This window comes from Oncorhynchus tshawytscha, unplaced genomic scaffold (genome assembly GCF_018296145.1).
Source record: "Oncorhynchus tshawytscha isolate Ot180627B unplaced genomic scaffold, Otsh_v2.0 Un_contig_3602_pilon_pilon, whole genome shotgun sequence".
Lineage (NCBI taxonomy): Eukaryota > Metazoa > Chordata > Actinopteri > Salmoniformes > Salmonidae > Oncorhynchus > Oncorhynchus tshawytscha.
In genome coordinates this window covers 197957-213758 of record NW_024609728.1, presented here as the reverse complement: position 1 = coordinate 213758, position 15802 = coordinate 197957, and the positions used below count along the sequence as shown (strand labels likewise).

Here is a 15802-nt window from a genome sequence, read left to right as displayed (position 1 = left end):
CTATCCACATCGATGGAACAGTAGTGGAGAGGGTAGCAAGTTAAGTTCCTCGACATACACATCAGACAAACTGAATTGGTCCACTCACACAGACAGCATCGTGAAGAAGGCGCAGCAGCGCCTCTTCAACCTCAGGAGGCTGAAGAAATTCGGCTTGTCACCAAAAGCACTCACAAACTTCTACAGATGCACAATCGAGAGCATCCTGGCGGGCTGTATCACCGCCTGGTACGGCAACTGCTCCGCCCTCAACCGGAAGGCTCTCCAGAGGGTAGTGAGGTCTGCACAACGCATCACCGGGGGCAAACTACCTGCCCTCCGGGACACCTACACCACCCGATGTTACAGGAAGGCCATAAAGATCATCAAGGACATCAACCACCCGAGCCACTGCCTGTTCATCCCGCTATCATCCAGAAGGCGAGGTCAGTACAGGTGCATCAAAGCTGGGACCGAGAGACTGAAAAACAGCTTCTATCTCAAGGCCATCAGACTGTTAAACAGCCACCACTAACATTGAGTGGCTGCTGCCAACACACTGTCAATGACACTGACTCTACTCCAGCCACTTTAATAATGGGAATTGATGGGAAATGATGTAAATATATCACTAGCCACTTTAAACAATGCTACCTTATATAATGTTACTTACCCTACATTATTCATCTCATATGCATACGTAGATACTGTACTCTATATCATCGACTGCATCCTTATGTAATACATGTATCACTAGCCACTTTAACTATGCCACTTGGTTTACATACTCATCTCATATGTATATACTGTACTCGATATCATCTACTGTATCTTGCCTATGCTGCTCTGTACCATCACTCATTCATATATCCTTATGTACATATTCTTTATCCCCTTACACTGTGTATAAGACAGTAGTTTTGGAATTGTTAGTTAGATTACTTGTTGGTTATTACTGCATTGTCGGAACTAGAAGCACAAGCATTTCTCTACACTCGCATTAACATCTGCTAACCATGTGTGTGTGACAAATAACATTTTATTTGATTTATACAATAACATAATAGTATTCAGATTAGTACATATACAGTAACATACTAGTATTCTGATTAGTCAGTCCTGATTGAAATGTATACATAATTAGTCATCATTGATAAAAATTCCCTTAACAGCCAGCCAGACCAGTTGGATAACATGATAGAGCTCTATGGCCAGTCAGACCAGTTGGATAACATGATAATAGAGCTCTTTGGCCAGCCAGACCAGTTGGATAACATGATAGAGCTCTTTGGCCAGTCAGATAACATGATAATAGAGCTATGGCCAGCCAGACCAGTTGGATATAACATGAGAATAGAGCTCTTTGACCAGTCAGATAACATGGTAATAGAGCTCTTTGGCCAGTCAGATAACATGATAGAGCTCTTTGGCCAGTCAGACAACATGGTAATAGAGCTCTTTGGCCAGTCAGGCCAGTCAGATAACATGATAATAGAGCTCTTTGGCCAGCCAGACCAGTTGGATAACATGATAGAGCTCTTTGACCAGTCAGACCAGTTGGATAACATGATAATAGAGCTCTTTGTCCAGTCAGATAACATGATAATAGAGCTCTTTGGCCAGTTGGATAACATGATAAGAGCTCTTTGGCCAGTCAGACCAGTTGGATAACATGGTAATAGAGCTCTTTGGCCAGTCAGATATAACATGATAGAGCTCTTTGGCCAGTCAGACCAGTTGGATATAACATGATAAGAGCTCTTTGGCCAGTCAGACCAGTTGGATATAACATGAGAATAGAGCTCTTTGGCCAGTCAGATAACATGATAATAGAGCTCTTTGGCCAGTCAGATAACATGATGATAGAGCTCTTTGGCCAGCCAGACAAGTTGGATAACATGATAGAGCTCTTTGGCCAGTCAGATAACATGGTAATAGAGCTCTTTGGCCAGTCAGATAACATGAGAATAGAGCTCTTTGGCCAGTCAGACCAGTTGGATAACATGAGAGCTCTTTGGCCAGGCACTTGAACCCCATTGAAAAGCTGTGTTTTGAATGGAAGAGGGCAGACCATAACCCCAGAGGAAGCAGGATATCTATGATCTGAAAGGATTCTGTATGGAGGGATAGTTTAAGATCCCTTCCTATGTTTATTACCTTCTCAGAAAACATTTTAGAAAAAGGCCACGCCGTTATCCTCGCAAGGTGAGGTATTGAAAACTGGTGTCAATTTTTACTAACATTTGAGGAGAACATTTTGTTTAACAATCTCTTTGAACAATTGTATAAGTATACAATTTGGGAAATGTTTAAGCATAAAATATAACTCAGAATATGAATTGTTTTTGCTCATCTTTATCAAGGGTGTCAATCATTTCAGCCCCCACTATCCAGAATAATCACTATGTTGAATATAATTTCAGCCCCCACTATAATCACTACGTTGAATGTGCTGGCTGGTTTGACTTTCAGATGATTGATGATGTCATCTAGTTTCATTAGGACCACTCCTCCTCCTCAACATTCTTACCTACAGCTCAGACACTAGGCCACAGTAGCAGAGATGTTCTGTTACCTACTGTACAGACACTAGGCTACAGTAGCAGAGATGTTCTGTTACCTACTGTACAGACACTAGGCCACAGTAGCAGAGATGTTCTGTTACCTACTGTACAGACACTAGGCCACAGTAGCAGAGATGTTCTGTTACCTACTGTACAGACACTAGGCCACAGTAGCAGAGATGTTCTGTTACCTACTGTACAGACACTAGGCCACAGTAGCAGAGATGTTCTGTTACCTACTGTACAGACACTAGACTACAGTAGCAGAGATGTTCTGTTTCCTACTGGACAGACACTAGACTACAGTAGCAGAGATGTTCTGTTTCCTACTGGACAGACACTAGGCTACAGTAGCAGAGATGCTTTGTTTCCTACTGTTGACACTTGGCTACAGTAGCAGAGATGCTTTGTTTCCTACTGTACAGACACTAGGCTACAGTAGCAGAGATGTTCTGTTACCTACTGTACAGCCACTAGGCTACAGTAGCAGAGATGTTACCTACTGTACAGCCACTAGGCTACAGTAGCAGAGATGTTACCTACTGTACAGCCACTAGGCTACAGTAGCAGAGATGTTCTGTTACCTGCAGCTCACAGACACTAGACTACAGTAGCAGAGATGTTCTGTTACCTACTGTACAGTAGGAGAGATGTTCTGTTTGACTCCTCATAGCAGAACACCTTGATGGAACCAGGAAGTCAGCATGGTCTGTAACGTTTGACCCCTCATCAGTACACCTTGATGGAACCAGGTTAGCATGGTCTGTAACGATTGACCCCTCATCAGTACACCTTGATGGAACCAGGAAGTCAGCATGGTTGTAACGTTTGACCCCTCATCAGTACACCTTGATGGAACCAGGTTCAGCATGGTCTGTAAACGATTGACCCTCATCAGTACACCTTGATGGAACCAGGAAGTCACTTCCTGGTTCTGTAACGTTTGACCCCTCATCAGTACACCTTGATGGAACCAGGAAGTCAGCATGGTCTGTAACGTTTGACCCCTCATCAGTACACCTTGATGGAACCAGGAAGTCAGCATGGTCTGTAACGTTTGACCCCTCATCAGTACACCTTGATGGAACCAGGAAGTCAGCATGGTCTGTAACGTTTGACCCCTCATCAGTACACCTTGATGGAACCAGGAAGTCAGCATGGTCTGTAACGTTTGACCCCTCATCAGTACACCTTGATGGAACCAGGAAGTCAGCATGGTCTGTAACGTTTGACCCCTCATCAGTACACCTTGATGGAACCAGGAAGTCAGCATGGTCTGTAACGTTTGACCCCTCATCAGTACACCTTGATGGAACCAGGAAGTCAGCATGGTCTGTAACGTTTGACCCCTCATCAGTACACCTTGATGGAACCAGGAAGTCAGCATGGTCTGTAACGTTTGACCCCTCATCAGTACACCTTGATGGAACCAGGAAGTCAGCATGGTCTGTAACGTTTGACCCCTCATCAGTACACCTTGATGGAACCAGGAAGTCAGCATGGTCTGTAACGTTTGACCCCTCATCAGTACACCTTGATGGAACCAGGAAGTCAGCATGGTCTGTAACGTGACCCCTCATCAGTACACCTTGATGGAACCAGGAAGTCAGCATGGTTCTCTACCGGAACCAGGAAGTCAGCATGGACTGACCTGACCAGGTCAGTACACCTTGATGGAACCAGGAAGTCAGCATGGTCTGTAACGTTTGACCCCTCATCAGTACACCTTGATGGAACCAGGAAGTCAGCATGGTCTGTAACGTTTGACCCCTCATCAGTACACCTTGATGGAACCAGGAAGTCAGCATGGTCTGTAACGTTTGACCCCTCATCAGTACACCTTGATGGAACCAGGTTAGCAACATTTGACTAGTTGATGAACAGAGTTTCTGTAAAACTGCATGTTTTGGTTCACCTCATGTTAGTTATAGTGACTCTCCCCATGGACTGATCTGACCAGGTTCTCTCCCGATGGACTGATCTGACCAGGTTCTCTCCCGATGGACTGATCTGACCAGGTTCTCTCCCGATGGACTGATCTGACCAGGTTCTCTCCCCATGGACTGATCTGACCAGGTTCTCTCCCCATGGACTGATCTGACCAGGTTCTCTCCCCATGGACTGATCTGACCAGGTTCTCTCCCCATGGACTGATCTGACCAGGTTCTCTCCCCATGGACTGATCTGACCAGGTTCTCTCCCCATGGACTGATCTGACCAGGTTCTCTCCCCATGGACTGATCTGACCAGGTTCTCTCCCCATGGACTGATCTGACCAGGTTCTCTCCCCATGGACTGATCTGACCAGGTTCTCTCCCCATGGACTGATCTGACCAGGTTCTCTCCCCATGGACTGATCTGACCAGGTTCTCTCCCCATGGACTGATCTGACCAGGTTCTCTCCCCATGGACTGATCTGACCAGGTTCTCTCCCGATGGACTGATCTGACCAGGTTCTCTCCCCATGGACTGATCTGACCAGGTTCTCTCCCCATGGACTGATCTGACCAGGTTCTCTCCTGCTGGAAGCCTTGTATTTACAACACATGTTATACAGGGGTTTGGGTGTATATGGATTTAATAAACATCGATGAATCATTTATCTGTTACTAGATGTGCTGGTACATGCATTCAGGGCCAGTTCCCCAGACACAGATTAAGTCCTGGACTGCAGATTCTACATTGAACTTGTTTTTCAGTCCAGGGATGAATCTGTGTCTGGGAAACAGGCCCTGAATGTTTTAAACATTTCTGCATGTACAGGTATTTTCCAAAATGCTTAAATACCAGTAAAAAATTGTCTTCATATAACAAAAACATTAAGCATGTTACAAGACAGATTGCTGGACCCCTGCAGTCCATGATGGTACGGTCCTGTTCATATTCTTCTAGCCTTGCGAGGGCGACAACCATTGTGTGGTACGGGGGTGTTGTCTGTGATGGACACAACCTCCAATCCTCCCATGGTCAGACCCTTGATGGCAGACTGCACACAGAGAGAAATGCATCAGAAACGAGTCAAACGTCTTTTCCTCATCTCTACAAGATACTGACAGATTCAAAACCAGATGTTTAATTAACCAGGTAAATTGACTGAAAACACATTCGAATTTAAAGCAATGACTTGGGGTATTGGGAAATTGTTTTAGACCAGAGGAAAAAGTGACTCCTACTGGCCCTCCAACACCACTTCCAGCAGCATCTGGTCTCCCATCCAGGGACTGACCAGGACCAACCCTGCTTAGCTTCAGAAACAAGCCAGCAGTGATATGCAGGGTGGTCTGCTGCTGGTTAACACAGTGGGATACAGGGTGGTCTGCTGCTGGTTAACACAGTGGGATACAGGGTGGTCTGCTGCTGGTTAACACAGTGGGATACAGGGTGGTCTGCTGCTGGTTAACACAGTGGGATGCAGGGTGGTCTGCTGCTGGTTAACACAGTGGGATACAGGGTGGTCTGCTGCTGGTTAACACAGTGGGATGCAGGGTGGTCTGCTGCTGGTTAACACAGTGGGATGCAGGGTGGTCTGCTGCTGGTTAACACAGTGGGATGCAGGGTGGTCTGCTGCTGGTTAACACAGTGGGATACAGGGTGGTCTGCTGCTGGTTAAAGCCAGCAGTGGGATACAGGGTGGTCTGCTGCTGGTTAACACAGTGGGATACAGGGTGGTCTGCTGCTGGTTAACACAGTGGGATACAGGGTGGTCTGCTGCTGGTTAAAGCCAGCAGTGGGATGCAGGGTGGTCTGCTGCTGGTTAACACAGTGGGATACAGGGTGGTCTGCTGCTGGTTAAAGCCAGCAGTGGGATACAGGGTGGTCTGCTGCTGGTTAAAGCCAGCAGTGGGATACAGGGTGGTCTGCTGCTGGTTAAAGCCAGCAGTGGGATACAGGGTGGTCTGCTGCTGGTTAACACAGTGGGATACAGGGTGGTCTGCTGCTGGTTAAAGCCAGCAGTGGGATGCAGGGTGGTCTGCTGCTGGTTAACACAGTGGGATACAGGGTGGTCTGCTGCTGGTTAACACAGTGGGATACAGGGTGGTCTGCTGCTGGTTAACACAGTGGGATACAGGGTGGTCTGCTGCTGGTTAAAGCCAGCAGTGGGATGCAGGGTGGTCTGCTGCTGGTTAACACAGTGGGATACAGGGTGGTCTGCTGCTGGTTAAAGCCAGCAGTGGGATACAGGGTGGTCTGCTGCTGGTTAACACAGTGGGATACAGGGTGGTCTGCTGCTAGTTAACACAGTGGGATACAGGGTGGTCTGCTGCTGGTTAACACAGTGGGATACAGGGTGGTCTGCTGCTGGTTAACACAGTGGGATACAGGGTGGTCTGCTACTGGTTAACACAGTGGGATGCAGGGTGGTCTGCTGCTGGTTAAAGCCAGCAGTGGGATGCAGGGTGGTCTGCTGCTGGTTAACACAGTGGGATACAGGGTGGTCTGCTGCTGGTTAACACAGTGGGATACAGGGTGGTCTGCTGCTGGTTAACACAGTGGGATACAGGGTGGTCTGTTGCTGGTTAAAGCCAGCAGTGGGATGCAGGGTGGTCTGCTGCTGGTTAAAGCCAGCAGTGGGATACAGGGTGGTCTGCTGCTGGTTAACACAGTGGGATACAGGGTGGTCTGCTGCTGGTTAAAGCCAGCAGTGGGATACAGGGTGGTCTGCTGCTGGTTAACACAGTGGGATACAGGGTGGTCTGCTGCTGGTTAACACAGTGGGATACAGGGTGGTCTGCTGCTGGTTAACACAGTGGGATACAGGGTGGTCTGCTGCTAGTTAACACAGTGGGATACAGGGTGGTCTGCTGCTAGTTAACACAGTGGGATGCAGGGCGGTCTGCTGCTGGTTAAAGCCAGCAGTGGGATACAGGGCGGTCTGCTGCTGGTTAACACAGTGGGATACAGGGTGGTCTGCTGCTGGTTAACACAGTGGGATGCAGGGTGGTCTGCTGCTGGTTAACACAGTGGGATGCAGGGCGGTCTGCTGCTGGTTAAAGCCAGCAGTGGGATACAGGGCGGTCTGCTGCTGGTTAACACAGTGGGATACAGGGTGGTCTGCTGCTGGTTAAAGCCAGCAGTGGGATGCAGGGTGGTCTGCTGCTGGTTAACACAGTGGGATACAGGGTGGTCTGCTGCTGGTTAAAGCCAGCAGTGGGATGCAGGGTGGTCTGCTGCTGGTTAACACAGTGGGATACAGGGTGGTCTGCTGCTGGTTAAAGCCAGCAGTGGGATACAGGGTGGTCAGCTGCTGGTTAACACAGTGGGATGCAGGGTGGTCTGCTGCTGGTTAAAGCCAGCAGTGGGATGCAGGGTGGTCTGCTGCTGGTTAAAGCCAGCAGTGGGATACAGGGTGGTCTGCTGCTGGTTAAAGCCAGCAGTGGGATACAGGGTGGTCTGCTGCTGGTTAAAGCCAGCAGTGGGATACAGGGTGGTCTGCTGCTGGTTAACACAGTGGGATACAGGGTGGTCTGCTGCTGGTTAACACAGTGGGATACAGGGTGGTCTGCTGCTGGTTAACACAGTGGGATACAGGGTGGTCTGCTGCTGGTTAACACAGTGGGATACAGGGTGGTCTGCTGCTGGTTAAAGCCAGCAGTGGGATGCAGGGTGGTCTGCTGCTGGTTAACACAGTGGGATACAGGGTGGTCTGCTGCTGGTTAACACAGTGGGATACAGGGTGGTCTGCTGCTGGTTAACACAGTGGGATACAGGTGGTCTGCTGCTGGTTAAAGCCAGCAGTGGGATGCAGGGTGGTCTGCTGCTGGTTAACACAGTGGGATACGGGGTGGTCTGCTGCTGGTTAACACAGTGGGATACAGGGTGGTCTGCTGCTGGTTAACACAGTGGGATACAGGGTGGTCTGCTGCTGGTTAAAGCCAGCAGTGGGATACAGGGTGGTCTGCTGCTGGTTAAAGCCAGCAGTGGGATGCAGGGTGGTCTGCTGCTGGTTAACACAGTGGGATACAGGGTGGTCTGCTGCTGGTTAAAGTCAGCAGTGGGATACAGGGTGGTCTGCTGCTGGTTAAAGCCAGCAGTGGGATACAGGGTGGTCTGCTGCTGGTTAACACAGTGGGATACAGGGTGGTCTGCTGCTGGTTAAAGTCAGCAGTGGGATACAGGGTGGTCTGCTGCTGGTTAAAGCCAGCAGTGGGATACAGGGTGGTCTGCTGCTGGTTAACACAGTGGGATACAGGGTGGTCTGCTGCTGGTTAAAGCCAGCAGTGGGATACAGGGTGGTCTGCTGCTGGTTAACACAGTGGGATACAGGGTGGTCTGCTGCTGGTTAACACAGTGGGATACAGGGTGGTCTGCTGCTAGTTAACACAGTGGGATACAGGGTGGTCTGCTGCTGGTTAAAGTCAGCAGTGGGATGCAGGGTGGTCTGCTGCTGGTTAAAGCCAGCAGTGGGATACAGGGTGGTCTGCTGCTGGTTAACACAGTGGGATACAGGGTGGTCTGCTGCTGGTTAACACAGTGGGATACAGGGTGGTCTGCTGCTGGTTAAAGCCAGCAGTGGGATACAGGGTGGTCTGCCTCTGGTTAACACAGTGGGATACAGGGTGGTCTGCTGCTGGTTAAAGCCAGCAGTGGGATACAGGGTGGTCTGCTGCTGGTTAACACAGTGGGATGCAGGGTGGTCTGCTGCTGGTTAACACAGTGGGATACAGGGTGGTCTGCTGCTGGTTAACACAGTGGGATGCAGGGTGGTCTGCTGCTGGTTAACACAGTGGGATACAGGGTGGTCTGCTGCTGGTTAACACAGTGGGATACAGGGTGGTCTGCTGCTGGTTAAAGTCAGCAGTGGGATACAGGGTGGTCTGCTGCTGGTTAAAGCCAGCAGTGGGATACAGGGTGGTCTGCTGCTGGTTAACACAGTGGGATGCAGGGTGGTCTGCTGCTGGTTAACACAGTGGGATACAGGGTGGTCTGCTGCTGGTTAAAGCCAGCAGTGGGATACAGGGTGGTCTGCTGCTGGTTAACACAGTGGGATGCAGGGTGGTCTGCTGCTGGTTAACACAGTGGGATACAGGGTGGTCTGCTGCTGGTTAACACAGTGGGATGCAGGGTGGTCTGCTGCTGGTTAAAGCCAGCAGTGGGATACAGGGTGGTCTGCTGCTGGTTAACACAGTGGGATACAGGGTGGTCTGCTGCTGGTTAACACAGTGGGATACAGGGTGGTCTGCTGCTGGTTAACACAGTGGGATACAGGGTGGTCTGCTGCTGGTTAACACAGTGGGATACAGGGTGGTCTGCTGCTGGTTAACACAGTGAGATGCAGGGTGGTCTGCTGCTGGTTAACACAGTGGGATACAGGGTGGTCTGCTGCTAGTTAACACAGTGGGATGCAGGGTGGTCTGCTGCTGGTTAACACAGTGGGATACAGGGTGGTCTGCTGCTGGTTAACACAGTGGGATGCAGGGTGGTCTGCTGCTAGTTAACACAGTGGGATGCAGGGTGGTCTGCTGCTGGAAAACTGCTGGGATAACTTCAGAGTGGGGAGATGCATTGTGAACACTGTTTATCTCTACGGTATGAATTCTGCATTTCATCAAAAAAGGTTCTCACCAAGCGTCCAGGACCCAGACCTTTCACCAACACGCGGACAAACGTCACCCCCACCGCTGTGGCCTTCTGCCCAGGAGAAGAATAATACAGGACCATTCATCAGGAAACACAAATTCATCTTTTTGCCAGTTTGTTTTAGGCTCTAGTGCCATCTAGTGGAGAACAGATGTCAGTGTTCTTGTCTGTAGCAGCCAGACTACAACTATTAACTATACGTCTACATGATCTATATTTTCCACGTGGTCTCATCTTACCGCTGCAGCAGAGATGCCTGCGGTCTGAGCAGCGATGGGAGTGGACTTCTTGACGTTCTTGAACCCCTCGGTTCCACACGATGTTCTGACCATGAACTGGCCCTCACAGTCTGTCACCTGGACATGTGTACTGGAGGGAGACATTAATATATATATCACCTGGACATGTGTACTGGAGGGAGACATTAATATATATATCACCTGGACATGTGGGAGACATTATTATATATATCACCTGGACATGTGTACTGGAGGGAGACACGTTAAAATATATCACCTGGACATGTGTACTGGAGGGAGACATTAATATATCAGCTATTCACATCACTGTCTGTCAGCTTACTTGTTATATGTGGCTTTGATATGTGCTATTGGCAACTTACTTCTTCCCAGCCCATCTCAGCACACTGTCCTGGCCAGGCATCGGGGAGGTGACTTAGAGAGGAGGAAGAAACATGGGCAAACTGTTGGAAACGTGATAATATTGAGCAAAGACGGTTGTAGACACGTCTCGGTGAAACACAAGATATGACTAGTTAATGTCCCCGTTGGTAGGAGTCTTAAATCGTAGATGGCCCAGTTTGTTTTCCAATGAGCACGTTGGCCAATAATACGGAGGGGAGTCATGGTTTACCTACTCGTCTACGAATTCTTAGAATGCACCCCGCCCTCCTCCCCCTTTTCCTCCTTCCCCTTTTCTTCACGCTGATGATGGGGATTTGGGCCTCGTCTTGACAAAGCAGTATATCCTTTGCTTCTGACTCATTAAATAAAAAACTCTGCGTCCAGATCGAGGTGAGTAATCGCTGTTCAGATGTCCAGGAGCTCTTTTCGGTCATAAGAGACGGTAGCAGCAACATTATGTACACAATAAGTTACAAACAATGTGAATAAAATAAATAGCCCAGTTGGTTAGGAGCCTGTAAAACAGCAGCCATCTCCTCCAGCACCATAACTATACCTCAACTGGTAAACACGTTGAGGAGAATAAATTACTTGGTGTTACCATAGAGTGTAAACTGTCATGGTCAAAACATATAGACTCAATGGTTGTAAAGATGGGGTGAGGTCTGTCAGATTTCTTGACCACACTCCGCAAAGCAAGTCCTGCAGGCTCTAGTTCGATCTTATCGTGATTATTGTCCAGTCATATGGTCAGGTGCAACAAAGAAGGACCTAGTTAAGCTGCAGCTGGCCCAGAACAGAGCAGCACGTCTTGTCATCAGAAGGCTAAGATCAATACAGTCTCTCTGGGCTGGAAGTAGAGGAGAGACTGATTGCAACATTATAAGAAACAGTTGTTAAATACCAAATTGTTTGCACAGTCAACTTACACAAATCTCTGACACACACACTTACCCCACCAGACATGCCACCAGGGGTCTTTTCACAGTCCCCAAATCCAGAACAACTTCCAGAAAGTGTACAGTATTACATAGAGCCATGGTTGCATTGAGCTCCCATCTGAGATCGCTGAAGTGAACAGCAAACCGGGTTTAAAAAAATCCTAAAGCAACACCTCACCTCACCTCACCTCTCAACACCTCACCTCTCAACACCTCACCTCTCAACACAACACCTCTCCTCACAGACCTCTCAACACAACACCTCTCAACACAACACCTCTCCTCAGAACTCCACCTCACCTCACCTCTCAACACAACACCTCTCCACACAACACCTCTCCACACAACACCTCACCTCACAGACCTCTCCTCACAACACCTGCTCCTCACAACACCTCACAACACCTCACCTGGGTCACAACACCTACCTCACAACACCTCACAACACCTCACAACACACCTCACAACACAACACCTCACAACACAACACCTCTCAACACAACACAACACCTACCTCACCTCGCCTCTCAACACAGCACCTCACCACACCTCACCTCTCCTCTCCCTATTTGACCTGGATATTGTGTGGGTACTGATATACAGGGATCCTATTAAAATACCCCAGATACCCAATAAGTCATTGGACAAAGGTGTCTTCTGTACGACGCTCTGTCTGAACATTAACACGCATCGCTTACAGTACGGTTTTGGAGGCATATGGACCTTATCTTTCAAATCAGAGAGAAATCTGTTGTTTTTTTTAAACTAAAAGGTTAAAATTACAACATCTTTATAGGGTTAGTGTTCCCACACGGCCATACCTCCATGGTTCATTGCTTGTTTACAAAGACAGATGGAACTACCTGTGTTAATTAGCTATCTAGCATGCTCTGTCAGCGAAACTCAGGAAGTGGAGCTGAATTATAGTTTTGCTGGATGGATCTGGGTAAAATGGACTATTTTATTTTGAAGGATTGTTTCTCCAGCTGATGACACAGAGTTGGGATTGTAGCTCACTTGAGCCAGTTGTGAGCGAAGCAAATGGCTGAGAGCTGTAGGGAGAAGGCAGAATGGCTGAGAGCTGTAGGGAGAATGCCACCTAGAGTCAGAGAGCTGTAGGGAGAATGCCACCTAGAGTCAGAGAGCTGTAGGGAGAATGCCACCTAGAGTCAGCGAGCTGTAGGCAGAATGCCACCTAGAGTCTGAGAGCTGTAGGGAGAATGCCACCTAGAGTCTGAGAGCTGTAGGGAGAAGGCAGAATGCCACCTAGAGTCAGAGCTGTAGGGAGAAGGCAGAATGCCACCTAGAGTCAGAGCTGTAGGGAGAAGGCAGAATGCCACCTAGTCAGAGCTGTAGGGAGAAGGTGTGGCAGAATGCCACCTAGTCAGAGCTGTAGGGAGACCGCAGAATGCCACCTAGAGTCTGACAGCAGACCGCTAGGGAGAAACAGAGAATGCCACCTAGAGTCTGCAGACCGCTAGTGTTACCTGAAGTCTTTGGATATTTTCCCAGGTGTGGCTGAGGACACACTGCAACCTGACTCTGCACACTGGCATCCTCTTTCCAACCTGACAGAGAATAAACCAATCACTGCTCTCTGCAGACCGCTGGTTCCACAACTATAACAGAGAATAAACCAATCAGCACACTGCTCTCTGCAGACCGCTGGTTCCACAACTATAACAGAGAATAAACCAATCAGCACACTGCTCTCTGCAGACCGCTGGTTCCACAACTATAACAGAGAATAAACCAATCAGCACACTGCAGACCGCTGGTTCCACAACTATAACAGAGAATAAACCAATCAGCACACTGCAGACCGGTGGTTCTACAACTATAACAGAGAATAAACCAATCAACACACTGCAGACCACTGGTTCTACAACTATAACAGAGAATAAACCAATCAACACACTGCAGACCGCTGGTTCCACAACTGGCTAACATGGGTTGATAAATCAACCGGTTCATGTTGAGTCAGTCCAGTAACTGCCCAGATCATCTAGTGAACAGGAATATAAACACCACATGTGAAGGTGTTGGTTTCATGAGCTGAAATAAACAATCCCAGAAAAAGCTTATTTCTCTCAAATTATTTACACAAATGTGTTTATGTCCCTGTTAGTGAGCATTTCTCCTTTGCCAAGATAATCCATCCACCTGACAGGTGTGGCATATCAAGAAGCTGATTGAGTTGGAGGCATGGTTGGCCATGCAGTCATGGGTGAACAAGGAGTACAGGAGGGGGCTGAGCACCCACCCTCGTGGGGCCCCTGTGTTGAGGATCAGCGAAGTGGAGGTGTTGTTTCCTATCTTCACAACCTGGGGCGGACCATCAGAAAGTCCAGGACCCAGTTGCACAGGGAGGGGTTGAGACCCAGGGCCTTGAGCTTAATAATGATGAGTTTGGAAGGTACTGAGCTGTAGTCAAAGAACAGCATTCTTACATGGATGGGATAGGAGGGTGATTGCACTGCACAACCGGCCATGATTGGGATTCCCATAGGGCGACGCACAATTGGCCCAGCGTTGTCCGGGTTTGGCCAGTGTAGGCCATCATTGTAAATAAGATTTTGTTCTGACTTGCCTAGTTAAATAAAAGCTTATAAAAAATAAATAATAAGGCCCCACCCAGTCATGTGAAATCCATAGATTAGGGAATAATTAATTTCAATTGACTATTTCCCTTATATGAACTGTAACTCTGAAATTGTTCACTTGTCAATGGCTGTTACACACACGAACTGAAATTGTTACATGTTGCGTTTATAATTTTGTTTCGTATTTATTTATTATTTTACTAGGCAAGTCAGTTAAGAACAAATTCTTATTTTCAATGACAGCCTAGGAACAGTGAGTTAACTGGTCTAGGAACAGTGGGTTAACTGGTCTAGGAACAGTGGGTTAACTGGTCTAGAAACAGTGGGTTAACTGGTCTAGAAACAGTGGGTTAACTGGTCTAGGAACAGTGGGTTAACTGGTCTAGGAACAGTGGGTTAACTGGTCTAGGAACAGTGGGTTAACTGGTCTAGGAACAGAGGGTTAACTGGTCTAGGAACAGTGGGTTAACTGGTCTAGGAACAGTGGGTTAACTGGTCTAGGAACAGTGGGTTAACTGGTCTAGGAACAGTGGGTTAACTGGTCTAGGAACAGTGGGTTAACTGGTCTAGAACAGTGGGTTAACTGGTCTAGGAACAGTGGGTTAACTGGTCTAGGAACAGTGGGTTAACTGGTCTAGGAACAGGGTTAACAGTGGGTTAACTGGTCTAGAAACAGTGGGTTAACTGGTCTAGGAACAGTGGGTTAACTGGTCTAGGAACAGTTAACTGGCCTAGGAACAGTGGGTTAACTGGTCTGGGTGGGTTAACAGAACGAACAGAACAGTGGGTTTGTACCTTTGTCAGCTCGGGGATTTGAACTTGCAACCTTCCGGTTACTAGACCACTAGAACACTCTAACCACTAGGATACCCTGCCGCCCCCTAGTATAGATAGATAACTAAGGTAGCTGATCGGTTGAATGAAGTGTAGCAAGCTGGCAGTATAATTCAATCGGTAAAGGTCTTTGTCGAGTTTAAAGTACCAGACTACCAGTTCTCAAACTAGCATCATAAAATAACGTTAACTAGCTGTCAATTGCATGCATGGGATTTCGTATAAAAACGAGATACTTACATTGAGCCTCCTGCATTGAAGGAACCAGCAACCTGTTGGCAGGCACTCCTGACAGAATTAGATAATATACAATTTAATTTATGCATGATTAGCTAATATAATTTAGCTACTAGAAACCAACAAGTTAGCTAGCGTTACACAAGAACATGTGTGACATTGGGGTTTCCAATAGATAGCACAGTCACAAAGTCGTTATTAGCCATTTAGTATGACGCGTTTCCTGGAATAGTACATTATTAATAATGTGGGGGAGCGACACAAATTATTAGAAAATATTTAGTTCAAAAATCTTATGCATAAACGTTTTTATTTCTACACTAAATGTATCTAAGATTAATTAAAATATATATGTTTCAATGAATGATCTTAATGTTAAATATTTTATATTTCAAACTACATTTATCTTAATTTCCTCTACC

The 15802-nt window shown here is 47.7% G+C and overlaps 1 pseudogene; it reads right to left on the bottom strand.

Moving 5' to 3' along the window:
- Positions 1 to 4477: 4477 nt before the first annotated feature.
- LOC121845654 lies at positions 4478 to 15579 on the bottom strand (annotated as a pseudogene).
- Between the last annotated feature and the right edge of the window lie 223 nt (positions 15580 to 15802).